The 14,800-nt window shown below is 35.2% G+C and overlaps 1 pseudogene; it reads left to right on the top strand.

Annotated features, from left to right (window-relative positions):
• LOC100404095 (proliferation-associated protein 2G4 pseudogene) overlaps nt 1–14,491 on the top strand; it is a 29,309-nt pseudogene extending 14,818 nt beyond the window's left edge.
• Nucleotides 14,492–14,800: the final 309 nt, after the last annotated feature.

Below are 14,800 nucleotides of genomic sequence, written 5' to 3'. Positions count from 1 at the left end.
TTTGTGGGACATTAATCAGTTTATTTTAACTTTTATACAGAGAAGCAAACTTATTACTCTCATCTGAATGAAGAGAGTACCTAACAATAGTAGGATCAACGACTACTACTATGATTTATTATTGTTGTTATTATTATACTTTAAGTTCTACAGTACATGTGCAGAATGTGAAGGTTTGTTACACAGGTATATGTGTGCCATGGTGGTTTGCTGCACCCATTAACCCATCATCTACATTAGGAATTTCTCCTAATGCTATCCCTCCCCTAGCCCCCAACCTGCTGACAGGCCCCCGTGTGGGATTGTTCAACTCTCACGTATAAGTGAGAACATGTGGTGTTTGGATTTCTGTTCCTGTGTTAGTTTGCTGAGAATGATGGCTTCCAGCTTCATTCATGTCCCTGCAAAGGACATGAACTCATTCTTTTTTATGGCTGCATAGAATTCCATGGTGTATATGTGCTACATTTTCTTTATCTAGTTTATCATTGTTGGGCATTTGGGTTGGTTCCAAGTCTTTGCTATTGTGAACAGTGCTTCAGTAAACATAAGTGTGCATGTGTCTTTATAGTAGAATGATTTATAATCCTTTGAATATGTATCCAGTAATGGGATTGCTGGGTCAAATGGTATTTCTGGTTCTAGATCCTTGAGGAAACTCCACACTGTTTTCCACAATGGTTGAACTAATTTACACTCCCAACAACAGTGTAAAAGTGTTCCTATTTCTCCACATCCTCTCCAGCATCTGTTGTTTCCTGACTTCTTAGTGATGGCCATTCTAAGTGGCATGAGATGGTATCTCAATGTGATTTTGACTTGCATTTCTCTAATGACCAGTGATGAACTTTATTTCATATGTTTGTTGGCTGCATAAATGTCTTCTTTTGAGAAGTATCTGTTCATATCCTTCACCTACTTTTTGATGGGGTTGTTTTTTTTTCTTGTAAATTTGTTTAAGTTCTTTGTAAATTCTGGATATTAGCCCTTTGTCAGATGAGTAGAGTGCAAAAAAATTCTCCCATTCTGTAGATTGCCTGTTCACTCTGATGATAGTTTCTTTTGCTGTGCAGAAGCTCTTTAGTTTAATTAGATCTCATTTGTCAATGCTGGCTTTTGTTGCTATTGCTTTTGGTGTTTTAGTCATGAAGTCTTTGCCCATGCCTGTGTCCTGAATAGTATTGCCTGAGGTTTCTTCTAGGGTTTTTGTGGTTTTAAGTCTTATGTTTAAGTCTTTAATCCATCTTGAGTTAATTTTTGTGTAAGGTATAAGGAATTGGTCCAATTTCTGTTTTTTTGCATATGGCTAGCCAGTTTCCCCAACACCATTTGTTAAATAGGGAATCCTTTCCCCATTGCTTGTTTTTGTCAGATTTCTCAAAGATCATACGGTTGTAGATGTGTGGTGTTATCTCTGAGGTCTCTATTCTGTTCCATTGATCTATATATCTGTTTTGGTACCAGTACCATGCTGTTTTCGTTACCATAGCCTTATAGTATAGTTTGAAAAAAGGTAGTGTGATGCTTCCAGCTTTGTTCTTTTTGCTTAGGATTGTCTTGTCTATGTGGGTTCTTTTTTGGTGATTTGTTAAGTGCTAAATAATGGCACAATATTGGGATCTTTAAATATTTTCTTATTTAATTCTCACACTAATCCAACAAAGTAGACTCTATTATTATCCCTAATTCATAAATAAGGAAACCGAGATTAAAGGAGCACCAGTAACTTGCTAAAAGTTATCCAGCTAGTAAGGGGCAAAGCCAGAATTTGAATTCAAATCTGACCAATTTCAAACACTGATGTTCTTATCTAGTTATGGTATAAAGAGCATAGAATTATGTATCTAATAAGGCTCTTGTTTCAGCTCTGCCATTATTTACTGTGTTACTCTGAGTGAATTACCTAAACTCAGTAGGGCTTAATGTGTATACACTGAACTAAGCATCCCTTATCGTTCTAAGTATTTTCAATTTCTTATTTATCTCAATTCTTATTCTTCAGATCTGTAGAAATAGAGTAGAACTTCAGGCCAATGTCAATCCATGGGTGATTTATAAAGAAAAGCTGACTCTATACCTTGTACACAGAATGTGAGGAGACTTGGATATACAATGGTGAGCAAAATAGGTATGATCTTAAACATATATATATATATATATATACACACACATATATATATATCAAGATCATATTATGTTATGATATGTCATACCATATCATTCTCCATGTTAAAAAGTCAAATCATGGGCCCCTGTACTTGTTGGCCTAGTAATAGCCTAACCATTAGCTGCAACCACCTTCCTGGATTATGTTTAGGAGTTTCCTTACATTTCAGCATTAGGTTTCTGAACATATCTTACAAATAAGTGAGCAAAACTGAGTCTGTGGTAGTAGAACCTTGTCTGGGTCATGGCCTCTAGAAAGTTACACTGGCCACATTTTTTCACACTTAATGGGGAAGAATAATTTTCCTCCTCCTTGCCTCACCATCTTCATTTAATGATAATTATGTTGTCTTTGGGCAGCTTTGTAATGATGTATTCCCTATTCAAATGATTAAAAATTATTCAAATCTTAAAAATATGTCACATGATAAGTTCATTCCTACCAAATAAATTTAAACATTTTGAAGAAAATTAATTCTATAAATTTTCATTTATCTTTCCTTCAAAAAATGCTTATATTAAAAATTGTTTATAATGTATATAAAAACTATCTAAATTTTCTAGAAATAATTTCTTTACTCTTCAATTTTAGTACCTATAGAGAAAAGAAGCATGAAATATTCCTTTTTAAGGAAGTAATATAAATTTTTAAATTGTTATTATTTTAGAAAATATAAAATTATTAAACTGATCACACTCTAAGATTGAGAGCCATGCAGAATAGCTTTTGTAACTTTTTTTTTAACCCATTAGAAAGCTAAACAATAAGAATGCTAAATGGTGGGATGAATAATTTCCAGGAGAGCAATCCTATGGCTGCTTTTATTCCCTGGGGGTAATGGTAATAAGGAAAAGGAGAAATCATCCAAAATTTACAAAGTTTTACTAACAGTGTATGGGCTTGGCATGAGGGAGAATATCAAAGAGATCTAGCCACAGAGATTATCAGCACCCAATGAGCCACTATTTCTCATGGAACTGCACAGAGCCTTCTGAAGTATGTGGAACCACCCACTGAGTGCAAGGCAGCAGCTGGCCTAAGACTAAGGGCAGAGCAGGAGAGCAGAGAGAGCTTCCTACCCTCAGCTGGCTTAGGAGGTCTGCATGACTGCAGGGCCAAGGCCTGCTGATGGCTGTGATTGGGCAGTCAATTTCTGCCTCTCTGCAATCTTTGCCAATTACTTTGCAGAGGCCTGCTGGAAATGGGCAGGGCCACAGGGATGAGGAACCTTTCAAAGACAGAAAGCTCTTCTTTGGTGGGTAGCAGCTTCATCCCAGTTCTGATTTTTCCACTTCTATCTAAACACTGCCTTGAACCATACATACCCATGTGATGTATGTAACCTTAACTGGCTTCTTAAAAGCCTTATTTCCAAATATAGTCACATTGAGGATTAAGGCTTCAGTATACAAATTTGAGATTTGGGGAAAACACAATTCAGTCCATAACAATTGGGATTGCCATCCTCATTTTCTCTCCTTCCTGGGACTCCCCTTTTACTTTTACAATGGCCATAAGTGCCCTTAGTCTATCCTCTTGTAACCTAGACAGTAAAATGCTGAGTTTTGCATAAGGGCTTCAACTTCCTCAAGTCATGCTGCAACTGCAGTCCACACTTCAGCAAAAACAACAAAAGTAGGGAAACGACACTGCAACAAATTTTACTCTCTCTAAGAATATTTCTGACTTTTTAACTTTCCAGAGCCTTAGAAGGTTGTTTTAGTTGTTCTTGTTTTGTTTGCCATTGCATCAAGAGTTGATCATTTTTATTGCCACTGATTGATATGGCTATTGTTTTGTTAATACCCACTTTCTCTATTTCTCTAGCTTAGGGGTTCTCAATCAAGGGAAATTTTGCCACACAGAGACTATTTCATAATGCCTGGAGTCATTTTGATTGTGGCAACTTGGTGGAGGTGCTACAGGCGTCTAGTAGTCAAGTACATTGCTAAACCTTCTACATAGCACAAAACAGTGTCTCACCCTCACCCATGACAAATACTGCTGAAAGCAATTAAAGAGGATCAGATTAAATGAAGATAGATACCATGTTCTTTGTTTGGAAGATAAAACATTGTTAAGTTGTCTGCTTTCTGCAAATTGATCTGTAGATTCCACAGAATTCAAAGTCACAACAATCTCTCTTGAAAAACAAACTAAAAAGATAAGCTGATTAAAAATATACATGAAAATGAAAGGATCAAGAAGAATCAAACACTTTGTATAATAACAAAGTTGGAGGGCTCATATTATCTGATTTCAAGATGTATCATAATGCTATGGTGTGGTATTGCCATAAATGTAGGCAAATAGACCAGTGGAAATGAACAAGGAGTGCAGAAATAAACCCAGCTATGTACAGTCACTTAATTTTGAAAGAGGAGATAAAACTTCAATAGGGAGAGTAAGGTATTCACACATATTCTATTGGGACAGCTGCATATGGAAAAAATAAACAGTGTCCCCTATCTCATTCCCATATATACAAATAATTCTTGGTTAAATTACAAAGTTCTTAAAAGAAATATAGTTTTACTATACATTGCCAGATTGCCAAACAATAATTTTACTAATTTACACTCTTACCAGAAGGTATGACATTCTATTTCCCCACATCCTCGAGAATACTTTGTAATTGTCAAATTTTAGATGTTTAATTCTTTCACGGGTTTCTGAAAATAAAATCTTCAGTGCCCTAAATACTCAGACCTACATTGACTTTCTCAGGTATCTGTTCCCTGACAAAAGGGGATTATTCAAGCAGTTCAAATATTTTTGGATGCAGGGTCTGAGCAGATATTAATATCCAGAGACCTAAAGCACCATTATGTCTCTCCTGTTAGGAGTAGGACTTAAAGGACTGGCTAATTCATGGCAGGTATAAATCTTCATGACCTTGAATATGGCAATGGATTCTTAGATATTATGCAAAAATCTCAAGCAAAAACAGCAATAAGAGTAGATAATTTGGACCTCATCAAATTAAAAAGTTTTATTCTTCAAAGGCCATAATCCAGAAAGGGGAAAAATAAACTATAGAAATGGAGAAAAATATTTGCAAATTATGTATCTGATAAGAGTCTACTATCCAGAGATATAAAGGACTCTTAAAACTCAACAATAAAAATCACAAACAGTCCAATTTCAAAAATGGGCAAAGGGATTGAATTGACAATTTTCCAGTAAAGATATACAAATGGCCAAGAAGCCCAGGAAAAGATACTCAGCATCATTAGTCATTAGGAAAATGTGAATCAAACCCACAATGAAATAGTATTTCATGCTCACTAGAATGGCAGAATCAAAAAACTGGAAAATAAGTGTTGGCAGTGATGTGCAGGATTGGAACAGTTGTGTATTGCTGGTAGGAATGTAAAATGGCTCAGCCTATGTGGAACACAGTTTGGAAATTCACGAAAAGGTTAAACAGAGAAAAACTATCTACATGGAATCCAGTGATTCTACACAAGAATTCAAAACAAGTATTTAAACAAATCCCTGCTTAAATACACACACAAATTTGTAGCAGCACAATTTACAATAGCCAAAAGGTAAAACAGCCCAAATGTCTATCAGTAGATTAAATGATAAACAAATTGTAGTATATACACACCGTGAAATATTCTTCAATAGTAATGAAATAATGATCCATGCTACAGTGTGGATGAACCTTGACACTTTGGGAGGTCAAGGAGGGAGGATGGCTTGAGACCAGGAGTTCTAGACTAGCTTGGGCAACATGGCAATACCTTTTTTTCTACAAAAGTAAACATTATAAAAATTAGTGCACCTGTAGTCCTAGCTACTCGGGAAGCCGAAGCAGTAGGATCATGCGAGCCCAGGAGTTCTAGGTTACAGTGAGCTACAATCATACCACTGCACTCCAGCCTGACTGGCAGAGCAAGAGCATGTCTCAAAAAAAAAAAAATTGCATCTCTCCCCAGGCTATCCCTTGAAGGGGAGAAGGAAAGAAAAGCACACTGCCATGTGTGTTCCTGCGCAACTGTCTTGCATGCTCTGCTCATGTACCCCAAAACCTAAAATCCAATAAAAAATTTAAAAAAAATTGCTAAATCTGTTTTGTGAATTTTGTCTCAATATTTTTTAATGAAATAAAATGGACAAAAAAAACTCTACTTAATAGGTTGCTGAATATGGCTCTCCAGAGTTGCAAAGTGGCTTTCTGCAACTATAGTAATATCCAAAGTGACTAAAAGCTGATAGGTACTCATTCATTGCACACTCAGAAGACAAGACAAGCCCTTCCTTGAAACAGAATCTGAACAGCATATCTCTGTGTCTACCACACATAAGATTACTTAGATTTTTCTGTCTTCTTATGTCCTTTTTTCCTAATATTTGCCCCCCTTACTTAAATTGTCAAATTATTGTTATAAAGTTGTTCATAATATTGTCTTTTTACTTTCATAAAAATATGTAGTGTTCTCTCATACCTTTCTGGTACTGTTTGTGTTTGGTGGGGGAGAGCCGGAAGGAGGTGAGTGTGTGACTTTTATTTTCTAGAACTTTATCACACTAAGTTTACCAACTTTTTTTTCAAAGGACTCACTGATGGCTTTGTGGAGCCCATCATATTTTTTCCACTAATTCTATTCTTAAAGTTATTACATTATTTTTTCTATTTCTCTGGTTTTAATCAACCTATTCTTCTAAATTCCCAGAATGCATGCTTCCTATTGATTATTGAGCTATTTATTTACCTACTTTGTCTAATCTATGTATTTAGGTCTATATGTTTTTCTCTCAGCAAAGTTTTAGATTTATCCAATAAATATTGCTATATTGTATATTAGTTATGATTAAAGTAGTTTCTAACATCCATTGTGATTCCTTTTTTGCTCCATGTGTTATTTAGAAATTTCGAAATATGGTTCCTAAGCTTGTAGATTTTTTACTTACCTGTTTGATATGGATTTCTAGCTAAATTGCAATGTGACTGAAACATACTGTGTATGATTTAAATATTTTGAAATTGAGACTTACTTTATATTCCAGCATATGGTCAATTTTTATGAATGTTTCATGAGTACTTGAATAAAATATATGCTCTAGTATATGGTTGTAGTAATCAACATATGTCAGGTAGATCGAGATTATTAATTATGTGCTTCAATTTTTTTATTTTAGTTTTTATTTGCTTTTTATCACTTACTGAGAGTGGTATGTAAAACTCTATTTGGAGGGAATATTTGTCTATTTCTCCTTATAATATTGTCATATTTGTTTCATACATTTTGAGGTGGTGTTATTAGACAAATTCAAATTTAGGATATCTGTATGTGATAGATGAGTTGAGCTAGTAACTATAAAGGATATTTTGTATTCATAGTTTTATTGATTGTGTGCTTTGTCCCATGTTAACACAGATATATCATATTTCTTGTGACAAATAATTGCATGGTAATTTTTTCATCATTTTACTTTCCACCTCCCAGTATTTTCATATTTTAGTTGTGTCATTTTTAAGCATCATAGAATTGGACTTTTGTGTCTGATAATATGTCTTATAATTAGAGAATTTAGTTCACTCACATTAACATATTACAGATTTAGTTGCTTATAAATATGTACTTTATTGTTTGCTTTTCATTAGTCTTATGTTTTCTTAAAAAAGATTTCTGTCTTATTGTTACTTGATTATTTTAATTATTTCATTTTCTCTGTACATTAACCTAGAAATTGTATACTATTTTCCTTCCAATGGTTACATTCAAGATTCAAACATGCATCCTTAAATTATCAAAATCTAATTTAATTGGTATTTGTATCTTCATTTCATCTAACTTTATATACTTCCTGATTTAGTATATTTTTAAATACAATTTAATAATCTATCTCACTCCCTTTTTCCTTCTTTCTATATATGTATGTATATATATGTATATGTTATATTTATATATGTGTATATTTATATAACAGCAATATTGAGATAAAATTCACATACCACAAAAACCACCCATTTAAGGGTATATGATTAAGTAGTTTTTAGCATATTAGCAGTTATGTAAACAACACTTTAAAACAACAGTTTTAGAACATTTATCACTCCGAAAAGGAAACCCTATAGACATTAGCAGTCAGTCTTCATTTTTCCCCAAGCCTTTCACCCCAGATAACCATTAATCTACTTTGAACTTATGTAGCTTTATCTATTCTGGATACTGCACATTGGAGAATTATTGCCACTGATGGATATGGCTATTGTTTTGTTGTAACCTAAAAATAAATTAACAAAAAAATCAGTGGCTTCATGATACATTTAAAATGAAATTCAACTACCTAATTAATATTTCTACAAGGTCCCACAAAAGCTGGACGCAGCCTATTTATTCAAACTTACCTTAACTAATGCCCCCTAAACTCACTGACTCCTACAAGATCAGCCTTTCTGTTCCTCATACACAGCAAAGAACCTCCAGTCTCTCAGACTTTGCATTTATTGTTCATCTCAGAACGCTAATACCAGAGCTTTCCAGATAATCTATTCCTACACATCCTTATCTTTGCTCAAACAGTTCCTCCTTAAAACAACCTAGCCTGCCCATCCAACTTAAGAGACTTTCCTACTCCCCACTCTGTTTATGAACAACACCATCTTTACTTGTTATACTGCATTTACTACAATCTGCAAATTACCTTTACTGTTATTAGATTTTTATTTTAACAGTGTCAGAACTTTGTAAATCACTGTTGTGTCTTTTGAATAACACTTGGTACGTAATAACTACTCATTAAATATTTATTTAAATAAATGAATTATGGCCCATGACTATATGCAAATTCATTATCTTCTTTGACCCTCTTTTCGCCTTTTATTTTAAGTGGTGGTGATCATCATCATAATACCTGGTATAACTAGTTAATAAAATATTAAGTGTGAAAATACCTGATGCCTCCAAGACATCCATTAAACTTACTTTGTCTTCCCTCGTTTTTACTCTTTCCTTTCTCCAGGTAGTTACTGAATGATAAAGTAAACACCATTTTATTTTTTGGCATAATCTATTATTCCCCTGAGGAATCTAATAAGGGGTCATTTCTAATGAAATACATTTATAGAATGGGGCTGGGGGCTTTCAAATTTCCCTGGGAAAATATGGGTTTTTTTCTTTTTGGTGATTTCTGTGTAGTCTTGATAAAAACCTCCTTCGTCCTTGAAAATAAAAGTTTGCATAAGTTAAAAAAAGAAAGAAAATGAATATTTATCTGATTTGAGTTTGGCGTTAATTTGTGTATAGCAACTGTATTGGAAATATAGCAAAATGCTTGCCTTTGCTGTGAATCCATTACTGACTGTCACCTCCTATTCCCCAGTCACTATCTAATTAAGGCATTGTCTGGATTTTATGTCCTAGAAGTGAGGTGGACAGAATTTATTTACTGCAGGACCCCTAGCTACATGATGGTTAAACGATCTGAATACAGGTGGCTACTTATTAAATATGATTTGACTGTTATTTATTAGTGTTGAGACATTTTGGAACTTCAATTCCCATGTATCCCATTATTTCTGTTCTTAGGTTTTTAATGAACAAGCATTTCACCAAGTAGATCTCATTAGCACAGACATATCAGGATTGGTAGATTTGTTCTAGACTTCATTCCATGGGGAGCAGTATGACTGAATTCTGCAGAGGTTGGCAGGACTCTGGTCTGCTGCCATTGAGTTATAGAATATAAGGTATTGCATGCATAATAGATTAGCAATTTGAAACATTTCCTTCTTGATTTTATATAGCCATAATATGTTAAACCTTGCTCCAGAAGTCTTTCTGTTAAGGAGGACTCAATTTATTCCATCAAATTGTCTTCAATACCTGTATCTGGCATTAGGAACAAGAAATCCTTACTTATTAGGGTCTCACACTAAAATTCTATGCATTCTGGTTTGCTCGTAGATAGCCGAGTGACTACAAATTTCTCATGTTTAAATACTTTGTGACCCCCATTAGAGAGAGAGAGCACAAAATAAAAATATTAAATGTGTCATAAACACAGTCATTATTTCTAGCACATACAGAAAATTACTAGTATCAACAAGGATGTGAAAACTTCAAATATAAGTCACAAGCTAAAACCGAGTAAATAACCACTCTTTTTACAACAAATGTGAGGCTATGAGTCTATCAAATGAGAAACTGTAAGAACTGTATACACTATGAAGTTTAATATGTCTTGAGAATTTCCCTACAGGTAGACAAATTGCTGATAACGTGTTCACTAGAACCACACTATAATTAGAAATACTTGAAAACTCCAGCTCTTGATGGAGGATATATCTAATAGTATGAATTGATTTTGACATTATTAATGAATTTATTCTGCTAAAGCAAATACTGCTTTTTGAGATGAAAGATATGATGTTTAAATGTCATTAGTTCATTTTAGAGACACACAAATTGGCAAACCCAGATGCCTTTGAAAGTTCGTAATCACATAATCTGAGTTATTAATTAGGTCTTCTTTTTTGAACGACCTTAGATTAGTTATTGTTTTGTAGACTATATTTCATTTTCTGAGCTGCTGTATTGGTTTGTGTTTTCATCACAATTGAACAAGTATTTATTTGTGAAGCCTCTCGCTAGCAACGTGTTTCACAAAAATTCTCTTGTGCATTTAAAATGTTTGATGTCGTTTCCAGTAAACTGTGGTTATTAAATCCAAAATAGTGACTGAATTGCTTATATTTATCTCTTTATCGTTCCTTCATTTATTCTAGTCACTAATTCATTTATAATAACATTCTCTACCTCTTGTGGTTTTTATCATATAAAACATGTATATGGGTTTAGAATAGTACCAGCATGTAATCAAAGCTCAGTAAACATTAATTATTATTTGTATTAATTTAATTATTCAATCAATTGTTAGAATCCATTATAGACAGGTAGATGCTATGTAAAAATGATGAGTAAGGCACTTAAGTATTCACACCTATGAAACATATTCTATGGATAACCAACTAAAGAAACGTAAGCGTGTGCTGGGTAAAATGCTTTCCTATTAACCATGCCAGCAAAATATATAAACATAAAATGTCAAGCCCTTTTCAAAAATATCTCCCTAAAGTATCTTAGTAACTTGTCTCCTTTTCTTAAAAACTAAGAATTCAGTGATTAAATGAAAGTTTTAGAGCTGTTTTCAATCACTGTAGTTCTCTATAATAGAAAGAAGTCTATAGTGTGAGCTAGGAAAGTTAGTTCCCGCTGATAGCAAACTATCTACATGACCCTGGGTAGGTCATTGAAACTTACTTGGTCATGATAATGAAAAGCAAATACCTGGAAGTTAAGGCCCAGGAATCTGCAGTTTAAGAAAGTTTCTTAGGTGCATTTATTACTAAAACCTAGCCAGCCAGTGTTACAAAGATTGCTAGCAATTCTCCTAATTCTTTTGCACTGACAAGAACTTGAAAAACCAGTGAATGAGTGGATGATATAGGTCTACTTTTTTGTGCAGTATATAAACATTACATCTAAAATGTCCCTAGTCTTAAGATGAGTGTTATTAATGCATTTTGTCAATTAGGCATTACTTTGGATTCAGAAAGGTGTCAATTAAAATGACATCCATTTTGTGGCAATTAGACATGTCAGTCCCACAACTTAGTACGAATGGCTTTACAATCTCATAATTTTAATATCAATCTCAAAACAATAGGAAGCTTTGCCCATGAGAGGATGAAATATAATTTTGAACTACAAAGTACAGATGAGTTTTTTGAGGCATTGTGACAACCAGGTATCTAGGTACTTGGTAGACAAAGAAGACATTTTTGAAATTGAGACTTGATGTCAGAAAGAAGATGAGAATGCAGAATCTGTTCATCTGCTCATTTATTCCACAAATGGTTACTGAATTCTGGCATTATGCTAGCCACAAGTTTGCACATGCAAATATAATATATTCCTCAGTTTTAAAGTGATTAGATCTTACTGACCAGCAATCTTTTCCAGTCTTTATATGATCTAGGCAAATTAAACTGTTAAGCACCTTTAAAAATTATCTTACCTTTGTAATTTGGTTAGACTAATTTATTCCAAAGGTTAGTTCAGTGATGGTATTTTTCATGACCTTTGCCAGATCACATATAATCTCTGATCTTTTAATTTATATATTTTTCTTTGTATCAACTGGCTATTTATACCTAAAAACAATTGAGATAGCCAGGTGGGAGAGGGTCCCTAGAGAAACTCCAATCAGCCTGCCAACTGAGGTGGAGCCTCAAGAAGTTCACGCCCTTTGCAGTGGGAGGAGTCTGGCCCCTCCTCTTCCTGTGTGAAATCTGGGATTCCAAAGGCCTAGCAAGAAGTGCTGTAGTGGAGGGACGTGGCCTCGGGAGAATTCCTGTTTCTCCCTCTTTTTTTCCCCACTTTTACCTAATAAAATCCTGCTTTACTCACCCTTTAAACTGTCTGGGAGCCTAAATTTTCATGTCCATGGGACAGACTCTTGTCCCATCTTTAGTTGAACTAAGGAAATGTCCTGCAACATAATTATTTAAAATATAAAGTTTAAATCAGTACCATAAGTAAGAAATCAATACCATTTGCCATAAATGTTTGGTAACCATAAAAATAAATACAATGAAAACAAAATAATACTGTGACGTACCATACTTAGATGCAGTTTCCTGATCAGTGGTCAATAATGGCTTTCATGTTGTTAAGAATGGGTATTAGCAATAGTTAGAAAGGTGTTAAAGATATATTTTCAACAAATTGTTGCTTTCTCCTTAACCCAAATTTCCCAAAAACAACAAAAAAAAATTATCAGGTTACTAATGCTGATTCAATAATACATTATGCATAATAGGGAGAATAATAGGCTTAACAAATACAAAAATTTCCTAACAGACTCTAAAATATAAACATTGATATTAAAATATATCCCCATACATAGGAACCCCCCACATCTTCTCACCCTTGCCTGCCTGCCTGCCTATTCTCTTGCTTACTTTCACCTTTGCTCGCCTCCTCCTCGAAGATCAAAGGTGCTCTGACCACAGCCTGCTGCTGGGATGGGAGACAGAAGAGGTGGCTCAGGGAAAATGAGGCTGCAGTGGTGGTTGTAGGAAGATATTGTGCAAGGACAAGCAGCAGGAACAAACTATCGCCAAGGACCTGGTCATGACCAAGTATCAGATGCAGGGGTGGCATTGCTGATTGGGTACTTTGGTCCTTAGTGGAAGCATTCAGTTCAGGTACTGAGCCTGTGTGAGGAAGGTGATGCCATTATAAGGGCAGAAACAGAGAAAAATTTCAAGAAAAAAAGGAAATGGAGACAGTAATTGCTTTTCCCACCAGAATTTCAGTAATTGTGTGTCAATTCTCTCCTTTGAAGAGTGACAAAGACTACATTCTCAAGGAAGGTGCTCTGGGAAAAATTGACCTTGGGATCCAAGTGGATGGCTTCATCGCTAATGTAGCTCATGCTTTTGTGGTGGATGTAGCTCAGGGGATCCAAATAACAGGGCAGAAAGCAGATGTTATTAAGGCAGCTCACCTTTGTGCCTGGCCAAAACTAGAAACCAGAACACACAGAAGCCTGGGACAAAGTTGCTCATTCATTTAACTGCATGCCAATAGAAGGTATGCTGTCACACCAATTGAAGCAGCATGTCATCAATGGTGAGAAAACCTTTATCCAGAACCCCACAGATCAGCAGAAGAAGGATCATGAAAAAGCTGAATATTATGTTTTTATCAGCACAGGAGAGGATAAGGCCAAGGATGAAGGACAGAGAACTACTATTTACAAAGAGACCCCACTAAATTACGCAGACTACAAATGCAAACTTCATATACCTTGTTCAGTGACGTGGAAAGGCATTTTGATGCTGTGCCGTTTACTTTAAGAGCATTTGAAGATGAGAAGTAGGCTTGGATGGGTGTGGTGGAGTGTACCAAGCATGGACTGCTGCAACCATTTGATGTTCTCTGTGAGAAAAAGGGTGAATTTGTTGCCCAGTTCAAATTTACAGTTCTGCTCATGCCCAATGGTTCCATGCTGATAACCAGTGATCCCTTTGAGCCTGACCTCTGCAAGTCTGAAATAGAGGTCCAGGATGCAGAGCTAAAGGCCCTCCTACAGAGTTCTTCAAGTTGAAAAACCCAGAAAAAGAAAAAAACAAAAGCCTCCAAGACTGCAGAGACCACCACCAGTGGGGAAACATTAGAAGAAAAGAAAGCTGCAGAGTTGGTGGGGCCCATCTCCCCAGATTGCTGCTGCCACCTCATCCCCTTCCCACTGTACCCCAGGCTCTGTGAAGTGCAGTTATTCTTCTCTACCTGGGACCACTAGCAGAGCGGGGGTCTCCCTGCCCGCATCCCAGTTCCCCAATCCATACGCTTCCATCAACAGCCAGCTCCAACTGACTCTGGTCTTAGGAGGTGAGGGTTTCCAACCAGAGAAGACTGCTTTAAATGAAAAAAAAAAAAAAAAAAAAAAAAGAAAGAAATTGAATAATAAAATCAGGAGTCAAAAACCAGAAAGGAAAGAAAGAAACTCCCACAGAATCAACAACAAAAAAATCTCTTGGAACAACATAAAAACTTCTTGGAACTATTAAGTGATTATAGCAAGGTTGCAGAATACAGGTAAATACACAAA

The sequence above is a fragment of the Callithrix jacchus genome, chromosome 13 (assembly GCF_049354715.1).
Source record: "Callithrix jacchus isolate 240 chromosome 13, calJac240_pri, whole genome shotgun sequence".
In the NCBI taxonomy this organism is placed as follows: domain Eukaryota; kingdom Metazoa; phylum Chordata; class Mammalia; order Primates; family Cebidae; genus Callithrix; species Callithrix jacchus.
Note: the sequence above shows the minus strand (reverse complement) of the source record. Positions and strands in the feature narration are given on the sequence as shown.